Here is a 22,896-nt window from a genome sequence, read left to right as displayed (position 1 = left end):
GGTGGTGATCCAGATTGCTGCACACACCGGTACCTCTAATACCAAATAGCACGTCATCTTGCATTCTTGCATGCCTGTATTCGTCGTGGCATACTATCCAAAAGTTCATCAAGGCACTGTTGGTCAAGATTGTCCTACCCCTCAACTGCGATTCGGCCTAGATCCCTCAGACGGGTTGGTGGGTCACGTCGACCATAAAAAGCCCTTTTCAATCTATGCCACGCATGTTAGAAAGGGTCCATCTCTGGAGAACATCCTGGTCATTCTAATCGAGCGATGTCGTTAGCCTGAAGGAAGTCATTCACAAGATAGGCACGATAGGGGGCGGGATGTGTCGTCCATGAAGACGAATGCCTCGGCAATATGCTGCCGATATGGTAGCACTGTAGGTCGGTGGAAGACATTCACGCATCGCACAGCTGTTACGGCGCCTTCCATGACCACCAGCGGTGTACGTCGGCCCCACATAACGCCACCCCAAAACAGCAGAGAAACTCCACGTTGCTGCACTAGCTGGACAGTGTGTCTAAGGCGTTCAGCCTGACCGGGTTGCCTCCAAACACGTCTCCGACGATTGTCTGGTTGAAGGCAGATGCGACACTCATACGTGAAGAGAACGTGATGCCAATCCTGAGCGAACCATTCGGCATGTTGTTGGGCCCACGTGTACCGCGCTGCATGGTGTCGTGGTTGCAAAGATGGGCCTCGCCATGGACGTCGGGAGTGAAGCTGCGCATCATGCAGCCTATTGCTCACAGTTTGAGTCGTAACACGACGTCCTGTGCTGCGCGAAAAGCATTATTCAACATGTTGGCGTTGCTGTCAGGATTCCTCCGTGCCATAGTCCGTAGGTAACCCTTGGGTGGCCTGAGCGAAGAATGTCATCGACAGTTTCTGTCCCGCTTTAAGTCCTCCATATACGAACAACATCGCTTTAGTTCACTCCGAGACGTCCGGACATTTCCCTTGTTGAGAGCTCTTACTGGCATAAAGTAACAATGTGGACGCGATGGAACCACGGTATTGATCGTTGAGGCATGGTTGAACTAAAGACAACACGAGCTGTGTACCTCCTTCCTGGTAGAATGACTGGAAGTGATCGTCTTTCGGACTCCCTCGGTCTAATAGGCGCTGCTCATGCATGGTTGTTTACATGTTTGGGCTGGTTTAGTGACAGTCAAAGGGACTGTGTCTGTGATACAATGTCCACAGTCAACGTCTATCTTCAGTAGTTCTGGGAACCAGGGTGATGCAAAACGTGTTTTGATGTGTTTATACATGCCATACTATGTATATAGTGTACAACCATTGTACACCACATATATACACAAAAGTGTATACATGATGGATCGTAGCTAATTTTGTCCTTCTCGATATATTGTATACATAAAACAAAGGAAACGGTTTACTATTCATGAGAAACTTAAAAACCCCACGATCACGGCATCTTATTTACCCACAGATGCATCACATGATTTGTATTTGAAAGAGTTTGAAAGATACTTTGTACGAGAAAGAACAAATTCTATCATAATGTATGTGAAGCAAACGTTGCCGGCGGTGACAGGGTGTACACTTTCATGTCAGGGAACGTTTGTCCTGTAAACAGAAAAGACGGTCACTGGCGGAAGGAAAACCGCGGCACGCATGACGTATTTAGAGCAGCAGTGCACTGTTCGCTGTATCCCATACTCGCCGGCCGATAGCTATTAATGGACTCTTCGCAATGTTACTGCCGTGGAAAATTTCACAAACGGGGAATACGAAATCATCCTCCTCACATATCGGCTTGTCGATGGGAGAGCTGACGTTATAAGACAATTGTGTCACGGGAGGCTTCCTCCCGCGAAAATGTTTTTCTCTGTGGATAGGCGCTTGAGGGGATATGGTGCATGTATAGCAGCTCCAGGATTTAGTGCCTGAGGCCTAACGTCGACGTACAGTGCGTATAACGAAGAGAGAATTTATTACAAAATGTTGCGGAGGATTGAAGAATCAGCACCAAGTCCCTCGCCACTGCAGTCGGAACATCACAATCGAGTGTTATGTTCGCACCGAACAGAAACTATTACCATCCCTTTCATATTCAGGAGGTACTAGCATTGTCGCCTGGCGACTACCAGCAGAGGCTGGATTTCTGCGAATTAGTGCTGTGGTGTCAGAGGCACTACAAGCATTTTTCACGAACAATACAGTTCACCGTGAAAGCCTATTTTGCGAAGGAGGGTTTAGCGAATTCACATAACTGGCACGAGTGGACAGAAGAACCCCCTCCCCGTCAGCACAGAGGTACGAGGGTACCGACAACGATGCAGTGTTAATATCTGCTGTGGTATTATCGGTTGGCATCTCTTAGGAGCACATGTAGTAGCAGAAAGGCTGTCCGGAGAGCGCTATTTGCGTTTCCTGGATGCTTCGTTACCGGTATTGTTGGAAGGCAGTAGTTTGGCCTCTCACATGAACCTGTGGTACATGAATGATGGAGCCACCGCTCACATGAGCGGCATGGTGCGATGCCTCCTGGACAACTCCTTTCCTTCCGATTGGATTGGTCGTGAAGGCCCTGTAGCATGGCAAAGTAGATCGCCAGATCTTCAACCACAGGATTTCTTTTTATGGGGCCATCAGAAAGCTGTGATTTATGAAGGAGTGGTTGTAGACATCAACAATCTTCGACGCAGAATACAACATGTGAAACGTCCCCATTGAACAGTTGTACATGACTGTGCTTAAACTGACACACAATATTTTTTGCGCAACTTCCAATAATCACTACAAAAGAATGGCCCTGACTAACATTAACCTATACCTTTCACAAATCACTTACCTCACAAAAATCTTCGTTACTCGAACTACTGCAATACAGTGAGCGCCACTACTGCCAGCTAAATAAAAGATTCAAACTACGGAAGGCACTAACTACTGATAGGCATAGTTAGCAAATGAAAGATTTTAATAGAGAACAAACAATGTATTTACCTTAATAGTGTTGAAAAATCATAATATACATAGCAGTTCATGACATCCAGTCTTACAAATTTCAAAACTCCGCCATTTCTCTCCCCACATCCACCACTGCTGGGTGCTCACCTTTAACTGCGCAACGCAACGCGCTTTTAACAGCCAACTGCCCAACACTACAATGGCAGACAACTATGCAAACTAGCCACAGACTGCACACAGCACAGCCAGTGATTTTCATAGAGAGCGCTACGTAACGTTGCCAATAAGAAAACATAAACAGCCTACTTACATGGCCCCCATGCACCCCACAAAAAATTTTACAAATTTTTTTGGGCAGTGACAAATAATGATTTGATAAAATTTTTCATAATTACAATAACAAAGATATCACACGCACACACTTATTGATACAATGTTGGTCATAAGCTAAAATTTTCTCACAGTCCATAAAGACAGTCCTGATCATTCATCACAGTAAAAATGCAATGTTTTTCTCAACGTCTGAGCAGTAAAAGAAAATGCACACGGAAGTAGTGGATTTCCATGCAGTCTTGAAGAAGTAGTGTTGTCCTTCCAACGGAAAGACAGTGCTGACTCTCGACATGCAGACAGGTAATGGGCCACAACAGAGCAAACCCACAGCAGAGTCATTCGACGTTTTGAAGAATATTGGTAGGTAGGTCATCACAGAGTAGACCCACTGTAGTCCTGGTAGAGATTACGGTATTGGTGGGCCACCAGAGGTGCAGACCCACTGCAGTCCTTGTAGAAATAATGGTATTGGTGGGTCATCAAAGATGCAGACCCACTGTAGTCCTTGTAGAGACGGCCAGCAGCCATCTGTTGCGATTGTGTCCGCAGCTCGTGGTCGTGCGGTAGCGTTCTCGCTTCCCACGCCCGGGTTCCCGTGTTCGATTCCCGGCGGGGTCAGGGATTTTCTCTGCCTCGTGATGACTGGGTGTTGTGTGCTGTCCTTATGTTAGTTAGGTTTAAGTAGTTCTAAGTTCTAGGGGACTGATGACCAGAGATGTTAAGTCCCATAGTGCTCAGAGCCATTTGAACCATTTGTTGCGACTGTGCAGGTGCACAATCACCATCAAAGAGTCTTGCGGAGAATATAGCAAGTCCATAAACCACCACTTGTGCACTCACAAAGTTTTTTTTCTAATTGTCCTTAGAACCAGCAATGCTGTTAACCAGTCCCTTGCTGAATTATTAACACTCATCCAAACACTAACAGTCCCAACTGCTCACATACTGTGCATATATTATGCCCAACAGAAACATGTGCAGTGAAATGATACTTAATTTGAAGAACTGGTGTCTATACAATAATAAGTTTACAACATAAGAATAAAATTACAAAGGTACAAAATACATCATTGAAGAATGTAACAATACAGATAACATTTGTAGTAGTAGGGGCTTTACAAAAGAATAGAAGTGAACATATACATCAGTGTTACAGGAATTATGACATAAGTAAATACATAAAAGATCAGAATAACTTTTGAAACATCATCTTCACACAAGAGCATTAAAACGAAACAGAATAAATAATGTCTAAACATCTTTACAAAGAAAATAACATATTATCAGAAAAATTCTACAACATAACTCTCATCAGATAAACACATAAAGACAGGAAGAACACAAATACCCAAGGGTACACAAACACATAGTGGGATAACACAAGGAAAGGACAGGGTTTGTTTTACTGCAATATTTTGCAAACAAATCTTTCTTTACTTCTTGGAGATCTCCATTGGTTTTTCATTATTTCCCGAAAGTCCTGTCTATACCTGCTTTCTGTACTTTTTGCGTATAACTCCTCAATGCATTTCTTCCAATGCATCGCAACTCATTCTCTTATATAGTCTACCCTCTCTTAAGCTAACTTAAATCTACTGAGCTCAGATGCTAAACTAAAGGACGAGGCAATGCAGCAGCACAAAACAATTAATACAAACAGCAATAAAAAAAATGCAAACTGCCAAAGCAAGCAGCATAAATTAGCAAAGCAAATGCAATATTACAAGTAATATAAGGCAATATGCAGCAAACAAAAAAAAAAAAATAAATCCGTAATAAACTGGCTTAACAGAGTAATACAAAGTCAAATTCAATAACATTATGCCTGGCAAACAGCAGCAGCAAATGCAATAACTTATATCTAAACTTGACAAAGCTCAAGCAGAAAAAATATTACACTAAAGACAACAATGCAGACAAGGGAAATGTATATTCACATCTTAATCTCTATGTAATTAAAGTGGTGCACCAGAACTTATTCTACGAGAAATATTACCAAGAAGTTGAAAAGAAAATTATGTATGCAAATCCTGTGAAGGGAAATGATTATTTGTGCTCTTTTTTCTAAGAAAGTACATCATAAACGCATTCTTTACTGGGTCTGTAGACAGAAAATAATGATATTAGTACATCTATTAAATTTTATTTTAACCAATGCTGCAGTGCAGCTAGAAACTTGATATTAAACAAAATGAGCAAATATATATATAAAGCAACATATGAAATGTCATTCACTAGGCAAATGGCATCTCCAAAGGCAAAAAAATTCTCTCAACTAGAAAGACAATAGATGTAAAATGTTTCTCATCATTTCATTAGGTATTTTAGTAAATATCATAAATTAAGAGCTCCACAGTGTAATCATATGTTTTCAAGTTTGAGCGTGTCGTATTTGCGATGATTTCTACACAGGAATGTCAATAGCGAGGATAATGGCCCTTTCTTTTTCCACCTGTGCCTCTGAAAGGCACATACTAATGGCTACTAATGGCTTTTTTCCAGGCGACTGTCGCACAGCTGGGTGCCCACGACGCATTACGTGCCGGTGGTCACTTAACTTTCTTATAGAAATATTTACGACACCAGTTTGCACTACACTGACAGTCTTATATAAAAAATTTCACAGGTCGAGAATTTGCGTTGCAAATGTGTAGAAACAAAATCCTATGAATATAACAGTGTTCAAAAAGTTTTCGTTGGCATTGTGATACATTCACGCATTTACACACATAACTCTTAAAGTACGATTCTTGGTTTCCAAGATCCTTTTCCACACATCAGAGTCCCTAACCACTACTCATTATTCATATACGTATTCGTCAACAGTTCTTCAATATTTCATCATAATAAATACGTAGCATAATCAAATTCGTCATATATGGTAGCATCATCTTATTGATCATAAACATACCTCAACAGCACAATACACATCGTCATCATAAAAATAACATCATAACACCTCAGTCAAATCCATAGCTTTCTGCATTAATTTCAAAACCTAAAACAATTCTCTGCCCATTTAAATAGTGTCATCCACCTCAAAAGTACTTTAAAAATCATGATCCCATACCGAATACATCATTCAAAGCTCTCGTAGTATCACAGTGGTTCTGAAAAATGTATTTTGCAAAAACAGACATAATGTCTTATGGGATAACAGCAATCAGTGATTTTATGTTACATTTACGGGAATGTTTGTGTACAGATTGGTGATATCAAATGAAGCTACGAATTTGCCGAGCAAATTAAAGACGTACTTATACCTCAGAATGCGTCACTAGCTTCATTGGATATCACCAATCTGTACACAAACATTCCCGTAAAAGAAACGATTGAGATCATTAAGAACAATCCCCTCACTCATGGTAAATTGGCACTGGGGGAAGTGATTGAACTAGTGGAAATGATGGAACATGTCTTGTCGTTCAATTACTTTACTTTCAATGGTAAAATTTATCAACAGAAAGACGGGCTGGCAATGGGGAACAGTTTAGCTGGGACGCTGGCTGACATTTTTGTAAATCACTTAGAAAACAAATTCTTTGATGAAAATCCCAATATCGCTGAGAAAATTGTATATTACAGGAGATATGTGGACGACTCCATTTTATTATACAAAGGAGATAAAAATGATATCGAAAACTTAGCACAAAAAATGAGCTCTCAACACCCGAAAATTAGATTCACCATGGAATTTGAAGAAAACAACCGTATAGATTACTTAGATTTAACACTAATAAAGAAAAATGGAAAGCATGAATTTAGCATATTCAGAAAACCTACGTGTACAGATCTAGTTATCAACGAGCGCTCTTGTTACCCACCGCGATACAAATGGGCATATTTTACTTCGATGGTATACAGGCTACTAAGATTGCCACTAAGCCAACACGAAGTAGAAAAGGAGTTAAGTATTTTAAAACAAGTGGCCGTAGCGAACGGATATACGTGTAAGCAGGTGATGAATATTTATAGGAAGATAAAGAAGAGGCAAATGGAACAAACAGAAGGAAGGCAAGTAGCAGTTAAGAGGAACAACAAGAAAAAATATGTAGCTCTCACTTACAATGGAAGAATTGCAGACAAAATTGAAAGATGCTTTCGTAAATCCGACGTTAAAATAGGGTTCCGAACAAATAACACGTTAAAATTGAAGCTCCGGCGTAGAATATGTAATAGTAGGAATAAATTTCAGGATTCAGGTGTATATAAAATCAAATGTAATGACTGCTGTAAACAATATATGGGGCAGACTGGTAGGAACTTTGAAACCAGATTCAGGGAGCACACCTACTCTCAAAACAAAACAGCTTTTGGGGCGCATATGGCTGCGACAAAGCACTCAGTCACGAATATTGAAAACAACTTAGACATCCTGCATAGAGCTCACAAGGGACGGTTCCTTAACATTTTAGAAGAGATCGAAATATACACCCATAAAAATAAAGATCCGGATTTAATCCTCAACGAACAAAGCGAATTCAATCATAACGCCTATTTTAGCATTTATGACGACCTACTAAGATGACAACTGTTGCGTATGGAGATCCAGGCCGAGGGATGAGAGATGGTGCGCGGTGGAGAAGCCGGAAGACGCGTGCAACGCCTGGCGTCGTTGACGGGGCCCTCCTGTGCGGCCCTCTTGCCCGCGGCGATGGACAGCAGACGACTGAGCGGACCGCGCACAACACCAAAGTGGCGGGAACCACGGAAGCAGACCGTAGAAGAAAACAAGTTCACACCAGCACCATAGATATATAAATCGCCCTATGCCTGTTAGATCGTATAAAAATGATAATTTTACTGTTTTTTAATCCTGACAAGAACAGATTTTAGCTTTGACATCTACATATTTTAATTAAATATTTTTAATATAAAAAAGATCTACTGAATACAGTATGTGCAAATGGAATGTAACAAATGTACCAGACGCCACCTGTCGGTAATAGTATCATAATTAATATAAATGACGTGCACTCGGCCAACCAATTTTATGTGACGTAGCATGTGAAAGTTGCTGAATTGGACGGGTTACTCCTGTAACTTAAATATCAGGTACGTTCTGGTACATTTGATGTTGATAAGATAGGATGAAAAAGATTTGCTTTCGTGAAATAGTAAATTAGTATAATTATTTTTACAGATCTGAAGATGGTTCTGAATGAACCGAAACCGGTCATATGAATAATAAAAAAAAAAATTTGCAATCAAGACGGATTTAAAGTAACAAAAAATGTATTTCATAAATGTGAAGTTGTCCAACTGTATAATTGCGTAAACATGTGTCACTGACATAGTAAAAAAAAAATGTTTGTCTCTCTCAGTTAAATGATCAGATAGCTGTGTAATTCTGTGTTAGAGAAATATGGTACCGTTGTGTAAAGTTGTATAAGCAAATACCATATTAGCTAGGGCTCCGTGTGCTTGCCAAACACATGGTACACAAAGTAGGCGTGTACCCCCTGAGGATTAATGTAATTATACCCTCAGGTGTTACAGATTATTGTAATGGAATGAAATGTATCACGGAAAAACTTTGTATCATTGTACTTCAAATATCTTTAAAATTAAATGTTTTAAGTACAAAATTAATCACTCAAATACGTGTACTGTAGCGCTAAACTGTGCATCTTGTTGTAAGATAATCTCTGTGGAAGTGTCGTAGTTATCGTCCTCCAAAAGTTAAGTTCTGGAGAAGTCAATGTACTTACCTCATGATAAACAAAAGTGAAATGCTTTGCATATAGATATCTTAGTTATTACGCTTATTGCCGTGATGAAGAAAGTACTGTGCTGTAATGTATTGTTGTGCTACGGAAAAGGCTGTCTCCTTGTAGCTATACCACAAAAGTAACTACTAAAACATATTTTAATTTCCAGAAGAATTCAGAAAAACTGTGCAGATATAGAACAGATACACCGCAAAAGCAACATTGTAAATTGTCACTCATTAGTAGCTTCATGATAAAATCGTGTAGCTGTCACATAAACTAACCACTGTGTCGTCTGGTATCTCACAGAAAGTACTTTAAATCCGGAATGTATTTTCAAGTAAACCAAAATGTTGCATTAAAATCTCATTAGCAGTACTGGTAAATGTTCTAAGTATGTCAGCCTTATAGTCGTTGCGTAATTGTGCAACTAACAAGCAAGAATGTACACACACAATAACACTGTGTCGTCTGTTCACTATAACAATGCACTCGTAAATAATGTCTAAATATGTTCCCTAGGTTCTAGACTGGATAGTGAACTTCAAAAAATTGTTGCATGTTAACAGTTTCTCAGTGTGACAAATTGTGCTAGTAGTGTGAAGTGAAAAGTTTTATGGCAAAGACTAAGTTAAAAAACAGATTATCTTTCAATAAACGGTTTTACATGTGAAATGTGGTGTAAACCTTTACTCTTCCTAGTACGCAGAGTATCAACTTCAACGCAGTTATCATGTGGTATATGGTACATTGCTAAAGAATGCTCAAATTTTTCTCAAGGTTAGCATTTATGTTATTTTTGTCTGAGCCAGCCGGCGCACGTGGATGCCTGCGGTGCGAGTCATTGTCTGCTATCTCTTTGTTGGCGTGCGTCGTTATTGGGATTAGGAGACCTAACATCTACAAATTCGCCTTGCCGAGAGTGCCCTGGTCTGTTTGAATCTTGCCAGTTCTGATGCAATTCAAGTCTGTGGTTACGATTATATCGTCTGTCGTCATGTCGGTAGTTCCTGTAGTTTCTTTCTTGTCGGTTAAGTACTGGAGAATTTCTCCCTGAATTATCACTGCACCGTGGACCGTTGCATCTGAAGTTATTCTGTCTCCCGTGATAATAATAGTTATGGTTGCCATATCGTCTGTTTCTATGATTGACGCTGTTATAATCATTACTACGGAAATGCGATCTTTCTCTGTGATTATTATTACTCTGCCAGTGGTTGTCGTGTGGGTGGTGTCTGTTTTGGTCACGATTTACGTTGTAAGAATAGCCTTGTCGTGTCCAGTTATTATTTCTTTCATCGCAGAGTTGTGATGGATGTGACCTGAAATTTTTGTGCTCCCGTTTTCGCGTTCCGCGACTGTCAGTGTCAATTTCCAACTCTTGTAGCAGTCCCTGAAAAGCATCAATGTCGTCATTGCAACGTCCTGCCGAAATAATATTTCTCAAATGTTCAGGTAATTTGATTAAGCAGATGCGGATGAGTTCTGAGGGGCTGTATGGGTTTGACAGGTACTGATTCTTGTGCAACATGTCTTCAAAATATTTCACAAGACTGGAGATTTCAGATTGTTCGAAATGTTTCATCATTATGATGCTACGTTTTACTCGGTCTTGTGTAGCTTGAGACCAATATGCTGAGAGAAAGGCATAATAAAATTCTCCTTCACTGTGGCAATCGTGAATGATCGATCGCATTCTTACAGCTGGTTCATTCTCTAAATAGCCACACATAAATTCTAATCTGTGCTCCAACGACCAGTTGGGAGGAAAACAATGAGAGAATTGATGAAGCCATGCTTGTGGATGAATGTCGTTGTCAGAATTCTTAAATGTTTTGAATTTACGTGTAGTAATGAACAGCTTATAGTCAAAATCATCGTGTCGGTGAGTCGCACATCGCTCATTGTTACTTCGTTTCGGCGGTTCCATCTCAAAATCCAATGCTTCTTGTCAATTTCTTTCATAATTTCCAAAGTGTCCTGTGTTATTATTTTGTGGTTGTTCCGTATTTCTATGTCCCTCTTCCCGTACTGGAGCGTGAGTGTCCTCTGAAATATGTAATTCTTGTATTACTTGTGCCAACTGAACTTGTACTTCCCGGATTTCTCTTTTGTACTGTGTATTGATTTTATTTTAATTTTGTTTGAATTTTATAATTTGATCATACCCTTCAGTGTCCGTGAAGGCTACAGGTCTTGTGTCATTCAGATCATCATCTACCTTTGTAGATAAGTTAGTGAACTGATCTGAAAGTTCGGCCACTTTATCCGTTAGTGAAATTATTTCCTCTGTGTGTTTTTCTGAACCAAGTTTCAGAGTGTCCATTTGTGTTGAAATCGTATCTACTGTGTCCTTTAAGTTTTCCTGAGTTTTTGCAAGTTGCGTAACCGAATCGGTAGATGTAACTAAGTCAAATTTAACTTGCAAGGTGTCGTGATTTTCATGAACAATAGTCTGCAGTTCTTTTATGGCTGCTTCGTGACTCTGTAATGCATTTTCATGACGCGAAAAAATAGGTTGGAAATGCTCAGAAAATTGTGTTTTTACGTCATTACAGACTTTTTGACATATCGATTCAATGTTATGTAACTCAGTAGTTAAATCTTCACGTGTTTGTTCAAGTGTGGTGTCTAACTTCTGAAGATTTTGTTCCATGGTGTCTAACTGTTGCTATGTTTGTCTCTGGTGTTGTTCCATTGTGTCTAACTTTTGAAGATTTTGTTCCATTGTGTCTAACTGTTGCTGCGTTTGTCTCTGGTGTTGTTCCATTGTGTCTAACTTTTGAAGATTTTGTCCCATTTGTTTCTGATTTTGTTCAAGCGTTGTGTCTAACTTTTGTAGCCTTTGTCCCATTTGTTGCATTAACGGTAATAACAGTGCACTGGTGTCTGAAGCATGTTCCTCAGTGCTATTCGGCAGTGCATTTGAACCGGAAATATTCGCATTTTGAAAAGCAGAAAATGTGTTTTGATTTATTTGAGAAAACGGTGAGGACGCAAAGCCTGAATCTACAGTATTTGCAAGATTGTGTCCTGTCATTTCGGAATCCTGAGGCGAGCTGTTGCCGACCGATCGATCGATAATGCTTCCCTGTTCACTAATTGTTTCACTGCCTACACCATTATTTGCAGCCAACTCCATTTCCCTATGCACAATTACCAAATTACTACTTTGAACATTAGTTAATTCATTACATGGTGGCGCTAACACACTGCTTTCGTCTTCACTGTCATTTCTCAGTTTACTTTGGAGCCTAGTATTACGTTTTTCACACGCCATTATTGTCACAATATTTCATACGGTAACACATAAAAACACAATTTGAAGAGCAAAAATAAGAGAACACATTAACATAGCACTGAAAATAATATCTAGCTAATTGAAAGCGCAGCTGCGAAATACTTGGTGCAAATTTACATGCGTGCCACACCTGTTTTAATGTACAACAATGAAAGACTGCAACTACAAAGGAGATTCTCTCTACAATTACGCGCTAGCAATAAACAAAATCTACACTAATTACACGAACTACAAGAAAAAACAGACGATTCCAGTGAGGTATCCTCGGCTAAGGGTCGACATATGGAACGCCCCCTCAGAAAAATTATATAAGACTGTGCATAAACTGACACACAATATTTTTTGCGAAACTCAATCTGTCTTTCGATAAACCCCTACAAAAGAATGGCCCTGACTAACATTAACCTATATGTTTCACAAATCACTTACCTCACAAAAATCTTCGTTACTCGAACTACTGCAATACAGCGAGCGCCACTACTGCCAGCTAAATAAAAGATTCAAACTACGGAAGGCACTAACTACTGATAGGCATAGTTAGCAAATGAAAGATTTTAATAGAGAATAAACAATGTATTTACCTTAATAGTGTTGAAAAATCATAATATACATAGCAGTTCATGACATCCAGTCTTACAAATTTCAGAACTCCGCCATTTCTCTCCCCACATCCACCACTGCTGGCGGCTCACCTCCAACTGCGCAACGCTACGCGCTGTTAACAGCCAACTGCCCAACACTACAATGGCAGACAACAATGCAAACTAGCCACAGACTGCACACAGCACAGCCAGTGATTTTCATACAGAGCGCTACGTAACGTTGCCAATAAGAAAACATAAACAGCCTACTTACACATGCCTTTGACATTACGCGAAGAGTTTCAGGCATGATGGATCGTATTCAGCAATCCTTTCTGTGAAGAATCGAGCTTTGCCACACACACCATGGCCGTCATTTGATCAGTACGTATGAAACACCACTGCAGCTTCTTGTCAAGTGTTTCTGCGTTAGTTTGGATTTGCACAGTTGCACTGTATTCATTTGGATTAATATTATTTTCTGATTGTTTGCATTAGTTCCTTAAAACTAAATCCAGGGCACAAAAACCAAACAATAAAATATTCGTACACACTAATACAGTCACTCCCCAATTATTATCTTAATGCCAACTAGTTACGACGCGTAATACCGGCTGGCGAAAACGGAACGAGATAGATGTGGACGTTGTCACTGCTTACATGTCACGCAGACCGTCGTTTGACGCCGCATGCTTCGCCCTCCATCGACATATATCGGCCACGAGCAGTAAAACACACAGAGATATGTATGAATGTGTGTGTGTGTGTGTGTGTGTGTGTGTGTGTGTGTGTGTGTGTGCGTGTGTGTGTGTGTATGGCCGATGACTAAAGGAATTTGTATATAACCATGAAATAAATTAAATTAGCTGGTGGTTCATGACCAATTTAAACTAATTATATGACATCTAGATGACGGGCAGAAAAATTGGATCGTAATTATCACTTGCATTGTATGGACGGTAACTTTGTTCTGTACGTACTTATCAGCAATCGCAATCGTCAGACGTATGCACTTTGAAAACAGAAAAATGGAAGGGACTTTCAGCTATTGACTCGCGCATCACTTAAACACAATTCAGCAATGATAAACTGTTACCAATTTTGTCCAGTATATAGTGCACAACACAGCCCAATCTACACACAGGGTGTTTGGAAATTCCTGTTACAAATTTCTAGGACTTGTGGAAGGGAGTGAGTAGATAATAATTTGCATTGGTACCCATGTCCGGGGACCTATTGTTTCCATTCTACAACCGTCTGAAATCATGTTGGTAACGCGACCACTTTTGCAAGTAATTGAATAGGCGTGACCCAGTACATCGCTTTCTTTACAATTTCACTAATTTATAGCGCAAAAAAAAAACAGCTCGTGCATTTGTTGACGGTTTCTCTTCACTGTGATGCAGTACTGTTTCTTCCAGTGCGAGTGTGCGGCGTCTCCTTCGAACATCACAGTCACGCCTGCTGACGGTGAAGGTCTCCTTCCTCGTCTCCCTCGAAGTCGTTGCGTAATTGTGGCGAAAAATGTGTGCGATAGAGCTGGACGTTGTGGAGAACTGTCTTGATAAAGGCAACGAAGAGCTCTTCCATTACCGTGAGCTTTGCCATTCAGAAGGATCGCATCGTTCTATTATGCAAACGCATACTCTGTCATTTTGCTCTGACACTCACAGACGCTTGAATGAGACTAGAGACAGGTGAGACGTAGGACAGACGCCAAATGCCATCAGCAGATCCGACATAATCACCCCCGCCTTCCACCATCACTGATCTGTTGCATACCTACCTAGCTAACATGTTTTCAAACACCTGTAACACGGAAACGGTACGTTTCCGGACTTGGGTTCCTATTCAAAATATTATATACCCGCTTCCTTCTACAAGTCCTAGAAGTCTGTAACGGTAATTTGTTAACACACTGTAGGTGAATTTACCCAATGTCGGATTCTACGCTAAATGTTATTTCAAGATTGGCAGAACATATGTTTGACTGTCATGAGACACTACTCCCTTTATTAGACAGACACAAAGTTGGCTGATACTGCTTAGCGATGAGAAACTGAGGACCCCAACGCTGACTGCCACTGTCAGGAAAAGCTCAGTGCACAAGCCAATGGAGTCCAACATATTTACTGTGAGGGTTTCCCTATCTGCTGAATTAGAGTGTCTCTACACCATATGTCCACTTTGTCCTGGAGATGTGGTATCTATGTTTCTGCACAGCCGACTAATGTCGGCGACCATTGTGGCCAAGCGGTTAAAGGCGCTACAGTCTGGAACCGCGCGACCGCTACGGTCGCAGGTTCGAATCCTGCCTCGGGCATGGATGTGTGTGATGTCCTTAGGTTAGTTAGGTTTAAGTAGTTCTACGTTCTAGGGGACTGATGACCACAGATGTTAAGTCCCATAGTGCTCAGAGCCATTTGAACCATTTTTTAGTTACAAATACATCTGAGACGTTTAAATCCTTCTGAAACTATCCAAGTCGACTGTTGGTCATCTGATTATGAAGTGTAAGGAACAGTCACAGATGAACCGTGATCAATGTTGCTTCTTGGATACTCCTCCACTTCGCTGCTAGACGCTCTGTTACTCCAGTAGGGGTCTGATACTGCCAATGGCGGTCGCTTTGTACTCTTGCCAAGATCCTTCTTCCGTTCGGATCGGGTCTCACATGATGTGCTTCATTGTCTTTCTGGAACATTTCGTCCCCAAGTGATGTTGTTAATTTTCCGGCAATTGGCCAAGATTCGGGGCTGCATTACTCCTGTCATGCGGTAGACGTCGTTAAAGTGTTGACAAGTATTACGTTGTCACTAAATTCAGAATTTATGAAATTAAATTGGCTGGAAATAAGTAGTTCAGTACATCTAACAGGGTTATGCAATCATTAAGGAAAATTGGGGAAAGTTCTGTTCCATTAAAGGTATCTTAGATCGATATCGAGTTTAAGCCATAACTCAGTTTGTTTTGTAAATTTGAACAATTACTCTTTCTTTCGTCTAAAGTTTTTCGATCATATACGTTTTGCAGAAAGGAGAAAGCTGCGTGGTTTTCATTAAAAAGTTCAAAATGTTTCCAGATTTTGTTTTAACGATTTCTAGCTAGTAATACTAAAAAATTATTTTCGAATGTGTATTTACACCACCAGCATTTCATAAAGAATGTAAAACGTTCCCTTCCTTTCCCGCGGTCAGAATCCATGGAATCTTAGCAGTATGAGGCGCAGGAGACAAATTGCGTGACGCACTGCTATGCTAATTTTATCAAAAGTCATTATTGACAGAGCGGAATTAATGCTCTACATTGGTGTAAATATGGTAATAAACTAAATAGGTTCGCTAGCTGCGTTTCCTACAGCCATCCGCGCTTAAAATTGTTGCTGCTTCATCACGAATAATGTACCCAGTGGCAGTTCATCTATTTTGAAAAGTCTCTTATATCGGACCACCGGACTGGAAAACAATCAGCTTCTCCCGTTGAAAATCTCATACATAAAGAAAATAAAAAGTACACACACACGAAACAGCACTTTTGATATTTGCAATGGAACGCTGTCACGATCACCTCTTTCGTTAAGCCGTATCTCCAATATGTCAATGGCTCCAAGCTATGCTACTCGCACTCTTTCTATACAGCCTGTGTGTGCCCAGTAAACTGCTCCACTCGCCTTTAAAGCCGGCAGAGGACTAAGCTGGTTTCCATGCGCGCTCGCGGGATCCCTTTTGCGAACTCTTCCGAAACTGCCTGCTCATGAAAAACGGATTTGTTGATCACTGAGGATCGCTGACCACATACTTCGCAAATACACTCCGCAATATCAGCTGTACCCCACAGGACGCAAAACGTGCCTCTTGCACTCCAAAGTGGCTACCAATCTACTTCTGATTTTATGAGCTACTAAAGTACCCCATGATATTACACATTTAACCCTTTCAGCCTGTTGGACTCAGAAACAAAAGGTATTGGCCATTTACTTCTACTGCTAGTAGAATGTAACGCTGGAATTTGCTTAATTTTTTAGCTCTTCCAGGTGCTCCTCGACAGAATAGAAGGAGTGAGCCATGAGGAAACTCTTCAGTTTAGACTTAAAAGCGTTTGGGCTACTGCTAAGATTTTTGAGTTCTTGTGTTAGCTTATTGAAAATGGATGCAGCAGAATACTGCACTCCTTTCTGCACAAGAGTCAAGGGAGTGCATTCCACAAGCAGATTTGATTTCTGCCTAGTATTAACTGAGTGAAAGCTGCTAACTCTTGGGAATAAGCTAATATTGCTAACAGCAAACGACATTAAAGAAAATATGTACTGTGAGGGAAATGTCAGAATTCCCAGACTATTGAATAGGGGTCGACAAGGGGTTCTCGAACTTACACCACACATAGCTCGAACAGCCCGTTTTTGAGCAAAAAATACCCTTTTTGAATCAGAAGAATTACCACAAAAAATAATACCATATGACATAAGCGTATGAAAATATGCGAAGTAGACTACTTTTCGTGTTGAAATGTCACTTATTTCAGATACTGTTCTAATGGTAAATAAAGCGGCATTTAGTTTCTGAACAAGATCCTGAACATGGGCTTTCCACAACAGCTTACTATCTATCCGTACGCCTAGGAAGTTGAACTGTTCCGTCTCGCTTATAACATGCCCATTCTGTCTGATTGAAATATCAGTTCTTGTTGAATTGTGAGTTAGAAACTGTAAAAACTGAGTCTTACTGTGATTTAGCATCAAATTATTTTCCACAAGCCACCAACTTATTTCATGAACTACATTATTTGATAATGTTTCAATATTACACACAAGATCCTTCACTACCAAGCTGGTGTCATCAGCAAACAGAAATATTTTTGAATTGCCTGTAATACTAGAAGGCATATCATTTATATAAATAAGAAACAGCAGTGGCCCCAGCACCGATCCTTGGGGAACGCCCCATTTAACAGTGTCCCATTGGGACTGAACATCATTACTACTCTCAATATTGCGGAGGATTACCTTCTGCTTTCTGTTCTTAAAGTAAGAGGCGAACCAATTGTAAGCTACTCCCCTTACTCCATAATGTTCCAACTTCTGCAGTAATATTTTGTGGTCAACACAGTCAAAAGCCTTCGTTAAATCAAAGAAAACACCTAACGTTCGCAACCTTTTATTTAATCCGTCCAAAACCTCACAGAGAAAAGAGACTATAGCATTTTCAGTTGTTAAGCCATTTCTAAAACCAAACTATACATTTGACAGCAAATTATGCGAATTTAAATGCTGCAGTAACCATGTATATACAACCCTCTCAATAACTTTGGCAAACAACGATGGCATAGAAATAGGTCTATAATTATCAACATTATCCCTGTCTCCCTTTTTATAAAGTGGCTTCACTACCGAGTACTTTAATCGGTCAGGAAACCGACCTCTCCTAAAGGAAAAGTTACAGATACGGCTAAGTACTGGTCTAACATACATGGAACAATACTTCAGTATTCTGCTAGATACCCCGTCATATTCATGAGAGTTCTTGGTCTTTAGTGATTTAATTATTAACTCAATCTCCCTCTTGTCAGTATCATGGAGGAGCATTTCAGGTAACTGTCTCGGAACACTTTTTTCTACGAGCGCTGTATGATTCCCTGTTGGGACTAGGTTTCTATTTAGTTCACCTGCTATATTCAGAAAGTGATTATTAAATACTGTACGTATATGCGACTTATCAGTAACACGGACATTCCCACTACGCACCGATTCTATATCCTCGACCTGTCTCTGCAGACCAGCAACTTCCTTTACGACTGACCATATGGTTTTAATTTTATCCTCAGGCTTAGCTATTCTATCTGCATATCACATACTTTTTGCCTTCCTAATAACTTTTTTAAGCACCTTACAATACTGTTTGTAATGGGCTACTGCATTTAGATTGTGACTGTTTCTAACGTTTTGATATAAATGCCACTTTATTCTACAAGATATTCTTATACCTTTAGTCAGCCACCCAGGCTGCCTGTTTGTGCTAGTACCCTGTTTTGAACGTTCTAACGGAAAGCAACTTTCAAAGAGAACGAGAAAAGTCTTGAGAAAAGCATTATATTTATCATCTACGGTATCAGCGCTATAAACATCTTGCCACTCTTGTTCCTTGATAAGGTTTACAAAAGTCTCTACAGCAACTGGATCAGCTTTCCTAAAAAGTTGGTAACTATATTTAACCTGTGTTGCAGCACAAAAATCTTTTAGACTTAAAATTTGTGCATCATGATCTGAAAGGCCATTCACCATTTTGCTAACAGAATGCCCTTCTATCAATGAGGAATGAACAAGAATGTTGTCTATGGTTGTTCTACTGTTCCCTTGCACTCTCGTTGGAAAGAATACGGTTTGCATAAGATTATATGAATTAAGGAGGTCTACCAGCATCATTTTCCTTGCACAATCACTTATACAATTTATATTGAAGTCACCACATATAACTAACTTTTTGTATTTCCTATAAAGTGAATCAAGAACCTCCTCTAGCTTTAGCAAAAATGTTGTGAAGTCGGAGTCTGGCGATCTATAAATAACAAAAGTAAGAAGTTTAGCTCCACTAAATTTAACCACACCTGCACAACATTCAAACACCTTTTCAGTGCAGTACTTTGAAACATCAATTGACTCAAATGGGATACCGTTTTTCACATACATGACTACTCCCCCACACCGCAAAGAGCTCCTAGAAAAGCTGCCAGCCAACCTGTATCCTGGTAAAGGAAGCCTCTGAATTATCTCCTTATTTAAGAAGTGTTCAGATATACCAATAATTTCAGAGTCAACATCCATAAGTAGTTCACTAACTTTATCTCTAATGCCTTATATGTTTTGATGAAATATACTAATTCACTATCCCTATGTAATTACACTCTGTAAATCACGTAAGTGCCTCCACTTTTCGGTGGGAAGTGTGTTCCAGCGCTTCCCATGAGAGGATTCTTTGTGTGGAGATCAGCTTGCGACCATTGTTTCTGGGATCACACATTCATTTGCACTAAAAGAACGTCTCTTCACCTTGGGCCGGCCGTGGTAGCCGAGCGGTTCTAGGCGCTACAGTCTGGAGCCGCGCGACCGCTACGGTCGCAGGTTCGAATCCTGCCTCGGGCATGGATGTGTGTGATGTCCTTAGGTTAGTTAGGTTTAAGTAGTTCTAAGTTCTAGGGGACTGATGATCTTAGAAGTTAAGTCCCATAGTGCTCAGAGCCATTTGAACCATTTCTTCACCTTGTTCCACCCTCAACGCCCTTCCGTCGGATACGCTGATCTGAAATTTATCGACCCAAAAGAGTGCAGCCTCCCACCTGCACTGTCCATGCTGTGGGATTCTGCAGCCTCCAGACCTGTAAACCGCCGCCTCTTCGCTCTGCTCTCTGTCAGGGCAGTAAATGTCCATCTCTGCAGAACACAACAACTCTCTTCCCAGCCATTGTTCAGCCGTTAGCCGCTTGTGAGGAATGCATAGCCCATGTCACCCTTTCTCTCAGTGCTCAGTTCTAGTTTCTCCCAGACATGCAGCACTACAGAAGTGATAAGTGGTGCTAGTCAGTAACACCAAATAATATTATTAATAATCCGATTATGCATCATAAACAATGATCTAATGTAAATAAAAACCCAAAAGGATTCACAGAGTATTAAGTAATGGTAGCAAGATTTTGGCACCATATTATTCTGTGAATCTTGCCACCTTGCAAGTTCGATAATGTTACGTGTGGCAGAAAGTCCTCAACCCAGTCACAAATATTTACAAGTCTGCCACTGACATGAAACGGACTTGGCGTCCATTTTTATATCTCTAATGAAGTAATATAGCAGAAATCAATAACTAGCTTACTGATGGATCATGCGTTTTGCCTTTGGCGTCCCCTTGGCGTGGCGCCTGGGCGCGATTCATCCCTTACACACTCGGGTAAGTTCGCCGCCACTACCAACGCCCGTCTCTTTCCAGTAGGGCGTGCTCTGCTCTGCAGGGCAGGCAGACACGCCTCGTCTCGGCCTTGTTCGGCTGCGCCGGCCGCAATAGATGTAGCACAATTGGTCGCTAAAGGACGCCGGGACAGCCCATACTGTCGACCAACTGCAGCAGCCACTAGGACTCCGGCCTGACGTCACTGCACGGCAGGCATTACAGCGCACAGCGGTGCAGCTCAGGCTTTCGCCCTTGATTAAAGCGACGCTTACTGAAACGGAAATCCCCTTCTCTCTCTTACCTCTGCACGGACGATATTACGCTGAATGCGGACACTACACAAAACCACCAGCCAGTCTCCGTAACTCGGCGTAGTGTCACTGTCTAATAACACAAAAGTATGCAAAACTTCAGGACGAAAGTAACTTTCGCACGATTCGTCACTTTCATCTAACATGGTTCTATGAAACTTGGGCCATACATAGAAACAACTGCTACACTGTAGTGCAGAAAGTAATTCAAAGAAATACACAATGAGACAAACAGGAATGACACTTTTATTCAAATACAGTAGTTACACTAAAGTCATCTCGGTTCAATATTGCCCCATGGACATTACAAAAGGCAGGATAAGGCTCTTCATAGGATGTGTGATTGCCACGGACGGCAATGCATGCTCAGTACCATACTTTCACGTAGGCCACATCATTGGTGACGAGTTTTTGTAGTAGGGCGTTCCATTCCTACACCAGCGCGGATGACGTGTATAAGCGAATTCAGGCACCCCTGAAAAGACGCAGATGAGGAAGGAGTGCACAATAACGTTGACCGCTGAGTTAACCGTGTTCAAAGATTCCCGTGCAACGTTATGCCTCCGCATACCGTAGCACTTGGACTGCCAAAACGATCACGTTCGACGATGTTCCAGGTTACATTACGTGTGCTCCCCTCTCGCCATTTGAGGGTACATACAGCAAAGTCGAACGTGGTTGTTTTCTTGGTCGGGTGTTGTGGTTTGGGGGAGAGCGTAATGTAGTATGGACGAACTGACATCCAAATACTTGAACCCAGCACACTCGGCGGTCAACGCTACTGGGAATCTGGATTCCTTCCCCACGGGCGTCATTTTAGGGGTACTTTCGCCTCTAGTTCCATTTTCATAGATAACCATTAGCGACCGCCTTGAACAGCTCAGGTGGAGGAGCTCTTGGGAACGTGAGGACACTCACCGAATGGACTGGCCTATCCGTTCCCATAACTTAATCTCATTGAGTTACGTCACGGATGCGTTGGGGAGACGTGTGGCAGCAGGTCTACATGCACCAACGACCATCCACAAGTTGTCAAACGCACTGGAGGGAGGAGGAGGAGGAGATTAGTGTTTAACGTCCCGTCGACAACGAGGTCATTAGAGACGGAGTGCAAGCTCGGGTGAGGGAAGGATGGGGGAGGAAATCGGCCGTGCCCTTTCAAAGGAACCATCCCGGCATTTGCCTGAAGCGATTTAGGGAAATCACGGAAAACCTAAATCAGGATGGCCGGAGACGGGATTGAACCGTCGTCCTCCCGAATGTGAGTCCAGTGTCTAACCACTGCGCCACCTCGCTCGGTGTGCACTGGAGGGAGAACAGAACGCCGTGTAACAGGAAATCGTTACCAACCTTGTGGCCAGCATGGGAGCACGTTGCAGATCATGTACTGCCATCCGTGGTCATCACACACACTATTAAGAACCATGTCTCGCATTTGGTAATGTCTAGGACACCATCTTAAATCGTAGTGTAAATATTATCATTGAATGAAAGTGTCATTTGTGTTCGTCTCGTTTTGTATTTCTTTCAGTTATCTTCTTGTACGATACTGTAGCAGTTGTTTCCATGTATAGTTCATCTTTCATCGAGCTATGTTACTTGGCGGTGACACATAATGTGAAGGTTAATTTCGTTCTTTTTTGCGCACAGTCGTAATGTTACCAGTAGGAGTAATTTAAATGGTGGATCACTTTAACGTGGATATCGGATATGTCAAAGCACTGTAGTTTCAGAAAAAATGCAGGGTATTTTAGGACGAATAGCAAATTTAGGAGAAAT

Source organism: Schistocerca serialis, chromosome 5 (genome assembly GCF_023864345.2).
Source record: "Schistocerca serialis cubense isolate TAMUIC-IGC-003099 chromosome 5, iqSchSeri2.2, whole genome shotgun sequence".
NCBI classification, from domain to species: domain Eukaryota; kingdom Metazoa; phylum Arthropoda; class Insecta; order Orthoptera; family Acrididae; genus Schistocerca; species Schistocerca serialis.
The sequence above is the reverse complement of the archived record's forward strand: the minus strand, read 5'-3'. Positions refer to the sequence as shown.